The 12595-nt window shown below is 39.9% G+C and overlaps 1 long non-coding RNA gene across 1 annotated transcript in view; it reads left to right on the forward strand.

Annotated features, from left to right (window-relative positions):
- The window catches only part of LOC107195286, a 92628-nt gene that overhangs the window by 5067 nt on the left and 74966 nt on the right, over nucleotides 1-12595 (forward strand). The window contains exons 2-3 of the long non-coding RNA XR_001516386.2: nucleotides 4697-4876; nucleotides 11393-11473. This is a non-coding gene — a long non-coding RNA (uncharacterized LOC107195286). The remainder of the gene's footprint in view (nucleotides 1-4696; nucleotides 4877-11392; nucleotides 11474-12595) is intronic.

Genomic DNA, 12595 nt, shown 5'->3' on the forward strand with positions numbered 1-12595 from the left:
TTATGGGATTCAGAGTTTAAGGGGGAAATTTATAGCACTAAAATGCCTATGCTAAAAGAGAAGAAAGGTCTCAAATCAAGGACCTTAGCTCTCATCTTAAAAAACTGGAAAAAAAAATTAAGTTAAAACCAAGGTAAGAATAAGAAAGAAAATGATAAACAAAAACCAACAAATATGTCAATGTGAAAGACAATAGAAAAACAATGGAGAAAATCGCTGAAATCAAAAGCTGGTTCTTTGAGATCAACATTATTCATAAACCTCCAGCAAACTGAGAAGTAAAAAAGAGAGAAGATATAAATTACCAAAGATCCATAATGAGAAAAGTAACAACACTACAGATTATAGATGTTAAAACAAAAATAAGAGGATATTATAAATGACTCTATCAAATAAATAACAAATGCTATAAACTTGACAACTAAAACAAAATGGGCAAATTCCTGAAAGGCAAAATCTACTAAGCTGAATTTGCAGTAAAAAATTTTCTCACAAAAAAGAAAAAAATAAACTCAAGGACTAGAAAGCTTCCTTGGGATATTCTATCACTTAAAAAAGAAATAATATGTAAACTCTTTGTGAAAATTGAAGAGGAAGGAATACTTATCAACTCATTCTATGAGCTCACCATTACAAAAGACAACATTATAAGTAAGAAAATTACAGACCAATATACCTCATGTATATAGAGGAAAAAAACTCAGCTAAAAAGTAAATCAAATCTAAAACCATACAAAAGGGACAACATATTACGACTAAGTAAATGGCATTGTTCTGGAGTTTATCCCAGAAATGCAAAGTCGAAGGAACATGTGACAAATCAGTGTGATTCACCATATTAGCAGTCTAAGAAAGAAAAATATATAATCATCAAAACGATGTAGAAAAAGTATTTAACAAAATATAATATTCATTTCTAAAAGAAAATATATCTCAGCAAACTAGGAATAGAGGGAACTTCCTTAACTTGATAAAAAGTATCTACAAAAAAAATAACCTACATCATACTTAATGATAAAATAAAATGAAAGACTGCTTTCCCCCTAAGATCAGAAAGAAAAAAAAAGATATCTGTTCTCATCATTTCTGTTCAAATTTGTACTGATGTTCTAACTAATGCAATAAGGCAAGAAAAAAGAAAGAAATACTATAGAAATTAAATAGGAAGAAGTAAATCTGTCTTTAGTCACAGATGTATGATTACATATATAGAAAATCTTATGGAACCTACGAAAAAACTACTAGAACAGGAAAATAAGTTTATCAAGGTTTCAAGATACAAAACCAATATAAAAGACTATATTTATATATAATAACAACAAATAAGCGAAAACTAAAAATTTAAAAATAATGCCATTTATAATAGCATCAAAAATATAAATAGAGGTTATACCCAACAAATATATATAAGACCTATGGAATGAAAACTACAAAACCCTGCAAAATAAAGAATAATTTTTATTTAGAATAATCTAAATAAATGGAAATATTGACAATGTTTATAGATCAAAAGACTCAATATTATTAAGATGTCAATTTTTCCCAAAATTAGTCTATTGTTTTAGTACAATCCCAATCTAAATCTTAGGAGCATTTACTGTAGAAATTGACAAGCCAATTCTAAAATTGATACAGAAATGCATTACACGAGGGTAGCAAAAACAACTTTGAAAGGAATAAAAAGGCTGGAAGGTTAGCAGTACCTGGCTTCAAGACTTCTTATCAAGATGCAGTATTCATCAGTGTGATGTTACTGTCAAGATAGATAAACAGATAAATAGGTCAGAAGAGAGAGGCCAGAAATAAACTCCCAGATAGAGAGTTCAGAAATAGATCAACAAATATGTGGACAACTGAATTTTGATAAGAATACAAAGGCAATTCACTGGACAAAGGATAGTCTTTTCAACAAATTGTACTATAACAGTTGGATATCTATATTGGGGTGGGGGGGCAGAACTTTAATTCATACCTTGCAGCATATACAAAAATTAACTCAGAATGGATCATCTACCTAAATGTAAAACCTAAAACTATAAAAGTCCTAGAAGATAATATAGGAGAAAATATTTATAACCCTGATTTAGGAAAAGGTTTCTTAAATATAACACCAAAAGCACAAATTCATGAAAGAAAAAATTGATATATTGTACTACATTAAATTCAAAACTTCTGATCTTTGAGTTACATTGTTAAAAGAATGAAAAGACAACCACAAAATGAGGGGAAATATTTGTAAATCATATATCTGACAAGGGGATTGTATTTGGAATATATAAAGAATTCTAAAACCCAATAAATAAGAAATGAACAACCCAATTTAAAAAAATGAATAAAAAATTTGAACTTACATTTCAGCAAAGAAGATATATGGATGGCAGATAAGCAAATTATAAAGAGACTCAACATCATTATAATTAAGTAAATTCAAACAAAACAATAAGACACCACTACACACCTGTTAGAATAGCTAAAGTTAAAAAGACTAACCATACTAAGTCTTGCCAAGGAAACAGAAGTACTGATGCTCTTGTAGACTGCTGACGAAGATGTAAAATGGACAACCACTTTGGAAAACAGTTCGGCAATTTCTTAGCAAGTTAAACATATACTACCATATGACACTCAGCCACTCTTCCCAGAGATTGCATTCCTAGGTATTTATGAGAAAGAGAAATGAAAGCATGTGTCCCTACAAAGACTTGTATATAAATATTTACAGTTTTATTAGTAATAGCCAAAAACTGGAAATGTCCATCAATAGGGAAAAAGACAAACAAAAGTGTGGCTTGCACTGAAATGCTAGGCAACCACAAAAGCAATGAACTACTGATATGCACAACATGGATGAACCTCAAAATCATTACACGGACTGAAAGAAACTAGACAAAAAAGGGTTACTTATTGTATGATTTCACTTATATAAAACTCTAGAAAATGGAAGCCAATCTGTAGTGACAATGGCAAATCAGTGAGCACCTGGGAAAGGAGGGATTGAGAGGAGCACAAATGGATTTTTTTGAGGGGATGGATAGGTTCACAGTCTTGGTTGTGTAATAGTTTCGCAGGTGTATACTTACGTCAAAACTTATCATATCGTACACTTTAAACATGTGCATGTCTATACCTCAGTAAAGCTACTTTTAAAGAAGTGTTTAGGCTGGCACATGACCACACTTGGCCACACGTAACAGGGACCTGAGATGTGAGGTCCAGATCACACTGGTAGAAATATGACCCAAAGAGGAAGTTCCCCTCCTACAGCCACTACAAGCCTGGCCCGCTACTGCTGCTCCCCCTGGCTGTGGCAGTTGGAGAATTCTGGCAGGCAGATTTTTTTTTTTTTTTTTAAAAGGGTGTTTAGCACATGGTTACTGCTTTCTTTTGATTCCAGTTATCCCTTGACTGGCTTGCTTGCATGTATTTATTTATTTGTTTGTTTATTTATTTATTTAGTCCTTTCCTGATGAATCTGCAAAGTAGGTATAGCTTTGATCTCACAGACCAAACAGATTTCATCTCACAGGTCAAGTGATCTACTGGCAGCGGCTGCCTGGAGCTCTGCACTGAGACGTGTGGTAGGGAGAATAATGACCCCCAAAGATGTCCACACCCTGATCCCCAGAACACGTGCATATGTTGCCTTGCATGGCAAAATGGACTTTGCAGATTGATTAAAGTTACGGATCTTGGGATGGGAAGATAACCCTGGATTATCTGGTGGGCCCACTCTCGTCGCATGAGTCTGTAAAAGTGGAGAACAATTCCTGGCTGTGATCAGAGTAGGATGGCAGCCTGGGAAGGATTTGGCGTCTTGTTGCTGGGACCGAGATGTAAGGGGCTCTGTGTCCATGAACCAGACATTGGCCTCTAGAAGCTGGAAAAGACAAGGAAATGGATTCCCTCCTTGAATTTCCAAAAAGAAAAGCAACCCTGCCAAAACTTTGATGTTAGCCCATTGAGACCTATTTTGGACTTCAAACCTACAGACTGTAAAATAATAAAGTTGCATTGTTTTAATCTATTAAATTTGTGGTAATTTGCTACTGCAGCAATAGTAGACTAATCCAAGCAGGAAAGAATATTGTGATCAATTAATAATAGCTACCATGGATACCGTATTGGAAAAAGGTTGTGTGCCACATATCTGCCACTTTGGTTCTTGTTTTCAAGGTGTACTGGCATGGGATTTGGGGATGCACCTTCATTTATGGCGCCTACTGTGTGCCAAGCTCTCTGCCAGGCTTTTTATATATGTTCCCTCAGTCATCTTCACATCAGTCCTATCAGGAGGTAAATGCAGTCAGCTCTCTGTATCCACAGGTTCCACATCCATGGATTCAACCAACTGCAGGTGGAAAATTTTAGACAAAAAAAATCCCAGAAAGTTCCCCCAAGCAAAAAACTTAAATTTTCCATGCATTGAGCATGACATGGAATTCATGCAAATGAAGTAACCTGTAGGCATTCCCCGCTGTAGCCTATAATCAAATATAGGTTATATGCAAATACTATGCCATTTTATATCAGGGGCTTGAGCACTTGAGGATTTTAATATCTGAAGAGGGTCCTGGAACCAATCCTCCATGGATACCGAGGGGCGACTGCATTACTTCCCTTTTAGATAGATGGGGACCTTGTCTACGATCTTAACTGTAAATATTTTTGTTTTTGTTTTTGTTTTCATTCCTCTTAGCTTCCAAACAAAACACAGAGTCCCAAGAAAACCTAGGTAAACTAGATTTCAAGTGTTGATGGAAAACAAGAACAAACACAGATGAAGAGCCTTTGTCGTGGAACAATCCTTCTGGCCCTGGAGGTGGTGCACATAACATTATTAGCACAGCTGGAGCTCCTAGAAGTGTCCTGAGAGTGGGTAAGGAACAATACATTTCTAATATTTGGTAATTATGACAAAAACTATTTGCTCCTTGTTTACGCTTAAACTTCAGCTCAGAGAAACACTACTTATTTCCTCTCTCAGCATGATGTGTGTCACGCATCCAGCCAGCTGCCTCGCTGGACTCCTAGACCCCTCTGAGATTAGGGACTTGTTTATGCCTCCCCTGAAGGAGCCACATGACCATGCATCCTTCCCGCCCATACTCCCTCTTCCAAGAATGCCTCAGGCAGCCCTCCCGTGGACAGCATGGCTGGATTCTCTCTCTGATAGTGAAATTGCATCATCATATGTTGGGGGCAAGGGAGGAAGTGAGACCCTAGATATCCTTCAGAACAGCTGTGGAACCAGGCCAGGTCACTGTCATTTGCCATTTCACTATCTTTCTTTTGAAGGAAGTTAATGAGTCGGGAAGGCAGAAGGGGAAGATTGAGAGCATAGCTTCAACGCTGAACAATTCCGCAGCTTAACCTCTCTGAACCTTCATTTTTTTCACCCATAATGTGAGAGTAGAAACAGGGACATAGCAATGATTACAATTGATTGAGAATATACTATGAGTTAGACACTGTTTTAGGGGCTTTTCATGCAAACCTCACTTATTCCAACAGCCTTATGAGAGATATACTACTAATATCCCATTCTACAGAGGAGAATACAGAGGCTCAAAGAGAATTAGGTACTTGCCCAAAGTCACACAGCATGTAAAGAAAACTAAGCAAGCCACTTGACTCTAGACTTGGAGCACAAAACCTTTCATGAACAAGCATGGCACCTTGCACAGGTACGTGTTCAACAGATGTGAGCAAGAATTATGTTGGCTTTCGTATTAGCGTTCAGTATGAGCTGGGACCTGAGGTCCCCTTGTTCCAGCTTTCTTTCTATTATCTGTTTATAGTAAAATAAAAGACAGTTATAGAAAATCACACAAATCCCAGAAACCCACCCATGGATTCCATCCAGTCAACCCTCCCACCAAAAGTGATCATGATCTTCACTTTTGAGGGAATAACTGTCAGTCAGTTCAGGCTGCTATAACAAAGTACCATAGACCGGATGGCTTATAAACAAGAGAAATTTATTTTTTTATGGTTCTGGAGGCTAGAAGTCTGAGATTAGGGTGCCAGCATGGCTTGGTTCTAGAAATGGCCCTATTTCAGGTGGCAAACTGCCAATTTCTCCTTGTGTCCTCTCCTGGTGGAAAAAGAACAAGAGAGCTCTCTGGGGTCCCTTTCAAAAGGGCACTAATCTCATTCAGGAAGGGTCCTCAGGTCCCTGCACCCTCTCTCTGGACCTCTTACACTCTGCCAGCAGTGACTTGGGCAAAATGCCTCCTGGGTTCAGCTGCCACTCTCAGACTGGGTCATGTGTCTTCCAGAAGTACCTGCTGCCTGCGTTGGGTTCTCCTGTGCTCAGGTCTATCAGATACCCCGTTGCTTGCTTTCTTCCTCTCATGCAGGTATTAATACCTTTGGGGCAGCTGCTGCTTTGTCCCCGTCGTTTATAATGTGAGACTCATGAGGATCCCGTATGATTTTGTTTTTCATTTTGTTATGTATTCGCTTTGTTTGTTTTTATATGGAGATTGAGGTACATTCAAAAATGATTCAGTCGCCACTCTCATCTTCCAAAATTCTCTAGAATTCTCGTGTCCTCCTCTGATCACAGGATCCTGTCCAAACCTGGCTTCTCCCTCACGCATGGAAGACTACCGGCTGTGCCCACAGACCTGCCCTTCTGTCTCTGGGGTGGAAATAATCACTGTGCTCTGGCAAGACAGGTCTATATTTTCTCACAGCAGAGTTTACCTCAACCTAGGAGATCATGTGAAAACACTGAGCCATGGAGGAAGCTGAGAAGAGATCAAAGAATCCCGCAGGAGGAGGGAGCAGGACCGCACATTTAAAATCCCTTCCATCTCTAGCGTCTTGCGATCCGACAGTTCAGGAAGAACTCCCCGCACACTCCCAGCTTTTAATTAATCTTATCTTGAGATAGCAGTCAGCGTCCCTGGAAGTTAGACCTCCCTGCCTTTGAATTTGAGCTTTTCAGAGGTCACCAGAACAAGATCAAAATCCTCTACTTGCATGTTCATCATCATAGGCATACGAATGCTTTTATAAAAGAAGTTTCGTTTTTACTTGACTGCATTAGACACTGCCCAAAGTAACAAGCTTTGCTCCTGCTTTCCGTGAAGTCACGGTCTGAGTTAAAAGCACACATTGCCATGACTTTTTATTTATTTCATCACATATTCTTAAGGAACCCCCAGAACAATATTTGCCTCATGCAGAAAATTTCTCATTTGGGAGGAATGTCTGCCTTAATGGAGAAACACTTTCGTATCTTTCTTTCTTTCTTTTTTTTTTAAAGAAGAGCTAGTACAGCAAAGCGGTTTTGTCACTGTTCTTATGAACACCACTTCCACCTCTAGATTGTAAAAATGAAGTCAAGCCTTTTTAGAACACCGACTGGTGTTGCAGGAGGAGGGAAGGAGAAGGTCTTAGCCTTTCTCTCCTCACCCCCTCCAATGCACCTTACCCCAGGAGAGAAGAGTTATCTGATGAATCCCATTTGAGGAATAACTGGGTTCCAGTAACAGTGGGCAAGTCCATTGTGTGTGTACTGGGAAAGCTCTCATCTTGAGCCTGTGCTTAATGTTCTAGTTCACTTTGTCAAAGAGTCTGCATAGAGTGTCAGGCCCAGGACCAGCTACTAATCAAATGGTAATGAGTTTCCCATTTAATGCGGACCTTGTAGGTAGGAGGGGTGGCCTTTCTGAGTCCCAGGACTGATGCTAACAGCATGCCTAACCACACAGTTACTTCCAATGACTCAGTTACTTTGCTGTCAGGTCAGTGGGCAAAGAAAGTAACTGCACACCTGACTCGAGGTGTGTCATATCTTCTCCCTGCACGTGCCTTTTCCTCACTGACTGTGTACTTCATATAACCGTCAAATTGTTGCCTGAATGTTTTTTTTAAGCACAAGTAGAATCGTGCCCACTTTCTGCTTTTAAAAAGCAAACCATAAACAAACTTTAATGGTCTCATTGCTTAAGAGGTCAATTCTCATATTATTAGCATTCAGTCATTCCCTTCACTCAGGCCTCAGCTTCATTCCCTGCCCGCCCCCTCTCCCCCGCCCACCACACCTATACACTGAGCTGTAGTCATTCGGAGCTGCTTGCATGCCTTACTCAAGTGGTGCCCTCTGCCATGAATCATCCTTTCTGCTTCCGGATAATCCTTCCAAACATAAGTCACAAGTTCCTGTCTCCATGAAATCGTCCCCTGGGTCCTTGTCTCCAGTGCCATCCCCAGGGGATGAGGCATGGGCTAGATTTATTTCTCTCCTCTCCTGGGAGCTTTCTCCATTTATTAGAGATTCACTCCCATCGATCCCCCCACCAGATTAGTGCCTCCTTTAGGCTGGCGATGATGGGCTATGTTTTGGGTTCCCCAGGGCCTATCACAATGCCTATGGTATTATAAATGCTCCATAAACATTTGCTAAGTGGATAATTCTGAGTGAAGTTGGTGTGACCAACTTTTAGAATTAGTCCACAAATATTTATTTGACTGCCAACTGTATGCAAAGTATCATGCTTTCACTATAAAAAGCTATCCTGAAAACATAAGCTATTAAATGGTTATTCATAATTAGTGTCTGATTATCTATACTAAGGGAGGAGAAGAGCATAATACTTGGCCTTTGAGTCTCAGCTCTGTCGCTTCCTTGCTCTGTGGCTTTTAAGTCTAAATCTCAATTTCCTCAGCTGTAAGATGGGGAGAAAAATCATCATAGCTGCCTTCCCTGCCCTTAGTGGTGGTATGTTGATCAAATGGTGTGATGTATATTGAAGCCCTTTGAATTAACTCTCCTCACCTAGTAAGACCTTGGGCATTGGACATGGAGAGTTTTGGTGAAGAAAAAGCAGTAAGCAAGGAGGACAGGCAGACCTGGGCAGCATAAGGACACAGGGCAGCAGGTGACAGGAGAAGGGCCGCCGAGCAGGAGGAGCAGAGAGGCCAGAGTGTGTCAACGGGGGAGGTGTGGAGAGATCAGGTTGGGGAAAGAAAGAGGAGGGCAGATTCCAGTCCTCTCTTGGGAGGGCAAGGAGAAGGTAGCACCTGCCTCCAGCTGCGGAGGGGATGGAGTTTAATCAGACAGAAAAAGCTTAGAACAGCTCTGGGCTTTCTCTCTGGTTTCCCAAACCCAATTACTATTGGACATTTCTGAACAATCTCACAGGTTATGAGGTTGTTCCATCCCCAGAGAGCCAGTCCTTTCACCCCATATTTAATTGGAATTCAAGGAGCATCACGATTCAGGGTTTGAGGACGAAACCACACTGGTTAGCCACTTGCTCTTGCTGCTAGAAAGCCCCTCCTAGGGGAGAAAGAAATGTATCACCCTAAGTCGGGACATGAGAGCTGATGAAATGAGAATTGGAGGCAGCGGTCAGTGGTTACGCCCCCCAACCCCGTCCGGTGCACTGAGTGCAGAGCTGCTCTGCCTTCAATGAGAACAACAAAGTGGGGCTTGTCAATAAATTAATGTTTCTTAGTGACGTTGTTAGTTTCACTCTGGTGCTGAAAGACGAATGTCAGAGACCTAGAATATTCTCATAGATCCCTTCCTCTTCTGCCCTATCAATAGTCCTGGGAACCCGTAGGGTCTAAAGGACATTTCTAGAGTCCTAAAAAATAGTCTTCAAATTTCATATTTAAATACATATAAATAACTTAAAAATATGTAGTAAACATACCCTCAAATGTGCTATATACTGTACTTTATCCCTTTGAGTCTATCACATGTATTAAGTTGGGTTGTTGGGTCAGACTTTTGCGTATGAATGTATAGATTTGGAATAAAGCTTCTCCCATTTTTTAAGAAGGAATTTTCTGACATCACAAGATGAACTGCTTTTAAAACTATAATTACTTGCAACTACATGTCTGTTTGAATCAGATTTCCTTAATACTGAATATATTAGTCAGAAATGTTTTTGGTTGCAAGAGACAGAAATCCAAGTCAAACTGGCCTGAAAGACAAAAGGGTAGTACTGGTTTGGATAACAGAAAAGTCCAGGCGTCGGGCTGGGAAATGGGGAATAGGGACTGGGTAGCAAGACAATAGAAGTCTTGTCTCCTGCACAGGCTAAACAAACTGCAGAGACACACTGGACCCCAGGACTGCACTGTCCCCCTACAGTGTCAGTCCCTGATTTCCAGCCCCTGAGTTCCCCAAAATGGCCTCATGGTCCTTATATATTGATTTGATAATAAGTAAATGTTATACATTTGAACCAAAGATAAATTTTGCTAATAAAATAGCTCTTTTATCAATTTATATAGTTGGAAGATTCTACATAAAATTTGTCCCCAAAGGGTGAGTTTTGTGCTTTCAAAAAGGTTGAAAACTCATCACTGTGCATATTTTCACATCTCAGGTGATTTTGGTCTCTACAGAAGCTTCTTGGCCACCGAGTTCATAGCGATCCCTGCCCTTTTTGTGTGTGTTTCATTTGATTGGCTCTTGGTCTAGGAGGCCATGGAACAAAGGGGAGGTTTGCCATCAGAAGTTCAAGTGCAGGCTTACTCCTTACTGTCTATGTGACTTTCCTTATCATGAGATGAGGATGGTGATGCCTGATCTCTTTTCAGAGGAGGGGGATTAAGCCAGAAGATTTAGGGGGAAAATTCTCCAGAATCAGTAAAATGCTATGTGAATAAAAATTATTATCTTTCAACTTTCGTTATTATATCTACATGTTTATTGTGTTTATATAAAATGTAATTATTCAAATTTGTATCTGTCTAGTCTCACTGCAGCAGATTAATTGCATTGAGGGCCTCATTTCTTTATCCCTCCCTATATCCATGACCTTTACCATGCAACTTTGTAGTACCCTCCCACCATGATTCCGGATTTGATCATGTGACTTGCTTTGGCCAATAGTGTGTCAGCAGATGTGACCCAAATAGAGGCTTGAAAAACACTTGCACAAATGGGCTTGATCGCTCTTGTTCCTCTGTTTTCACTAAGAGAGCATGAGCCTGCAGGAGGAGAGCCAGGTTGACCAGTTAGTCACCCCAGGTTAGGCCACTCTAGACCAAGAGTAAAACAACTTCTAGACATCTGAGGCTAAACCAGAAGAACTGCCCAGATTAGTCTAGACACCTGTCAATGCTCACTGTTTTAAGCCACTGAGTTTTCTAATGGTTTGTTCCACATCATCATTGTGGCAATAGATAAGTGTTATACTCCCTAACTAGGAGAGTAAAAATCTTGTCTTATATCTTAGCTATTATCATTCTGAAGCTCTCCAATTTCCCCAACCCTCTTAAGAGAAGGGAGAAAAATGTGGTTCAAGATTTTTTAAAGCCTTCTAACATTCAGGTGCTCTCTGAGGTAGTTTTCATGCAATATTTTGTTTAATCTCCACAATATCCTTGCGAGATAGATCAACATTTTCTCTTTCTACAGATGAAAAGGGGAGGTTCAGAGAAGTGAAGTACGTTACCTACGATCACACAGAAAGAGTGACGGAGCGGGAGTCTCCCCGAGGTAAGCCTGTTTCTCAGGACAGTTCTCAATCTTCAGTGCATTTGGCTGCCTCACGTCCATTGCTTTGAAAGTCAGAACCACCCGACCTGGCCTTTTTCCAGATACCATCTTGTTCTCCAGTGGTGTCGTATTTGTTTATCTTGAACCATAGACTTGTCTTTCTCACACCTTTTTTCTTCCCTCATCACACTGGAAGATGATCTATTTATTAGCATGCTGATTTGACACCTTAGAAATCACAAATTGTCAATTTCTTTGTATTTGTTTCTAAGAAACGTTCATTGTAAATAAATGAGGGGAGGGGAGTTGCTTTCCAAGTATCGAAAGAATCCAGCACTTTCTTAGCCCAAATTTGGCCCTCACTCTGGGTTTCTGGCCCCCATATTTGAATTGTTCTCCTCCCCACACCCAAAAGAGGTTATTTTTAAGTCGCAGTTTTATCCAAAAAGCATTTTTCACAGAATGCCTTGGAAGGTCCTGCACTTTCTCTTCAGCTCAAGAACTGTCCCTCTACCACACCCCCTCGGTCTGGGAATTTATTTTGGTCTCTGCAAAAGTCACATATTTTCTTTTGATGAAGTCATCAGAGTATTTCACTTCCAGGCCCTTGATCGTATGTCCTTAAGGAAGGTTGATCTCTCTGTGATCAGCTAGAGGCAGAGATGTGGGCGTTATTTGCTGTCACTTCAGAAGCAGAATTGCCACAGACTAAGGCCATGCCTCTCCATATCCCACTTATGGATCCACCTGGGGGCCCCCAATACAAATCCTTCTCTTTCTTCCAAGTCCAACCCTTTTCCCTCTTCTCCATGAAGAGTTCCCCGACTCGGGGTTTATGATACTATCCCTTTTTTTCTGAATGATTAGAGAGTCTGAAACACTTGACTATGAAGTTACTTAGCACATACATTCATGTGAGAGACTCTACCCTCAGAGAGCTTACAGCCTACTGAAAATAGTAAAGCCACAAACAAATAATTAAGATGCAATCGGGCAGTGATAATAATAATTTTTAAAATAGGATAATGGGACAGAATGAATAAGAGAGTAAGGAGAGCTACTTCACATAGTGTGATGGGGAAAAGATCTCTAAGAAGGTGACATTTCCATTAGAATAATCCA

Source organism: Pteropus alecto, unplaced genomic scaffold (assembly GCF_000325575.1).
Source record: "Pteropus alecto unplaced genomic scaffold, ASM32557v1 scaffold40, whole genome shotgun sequence".
Taxonomy (NCBI): domain Eukaryota; kingdom Metazoa; phylum Chordata; class Mammalia; order Chiroptera; family Pteropodidae; genus Pteropus; species Pteropus alecto.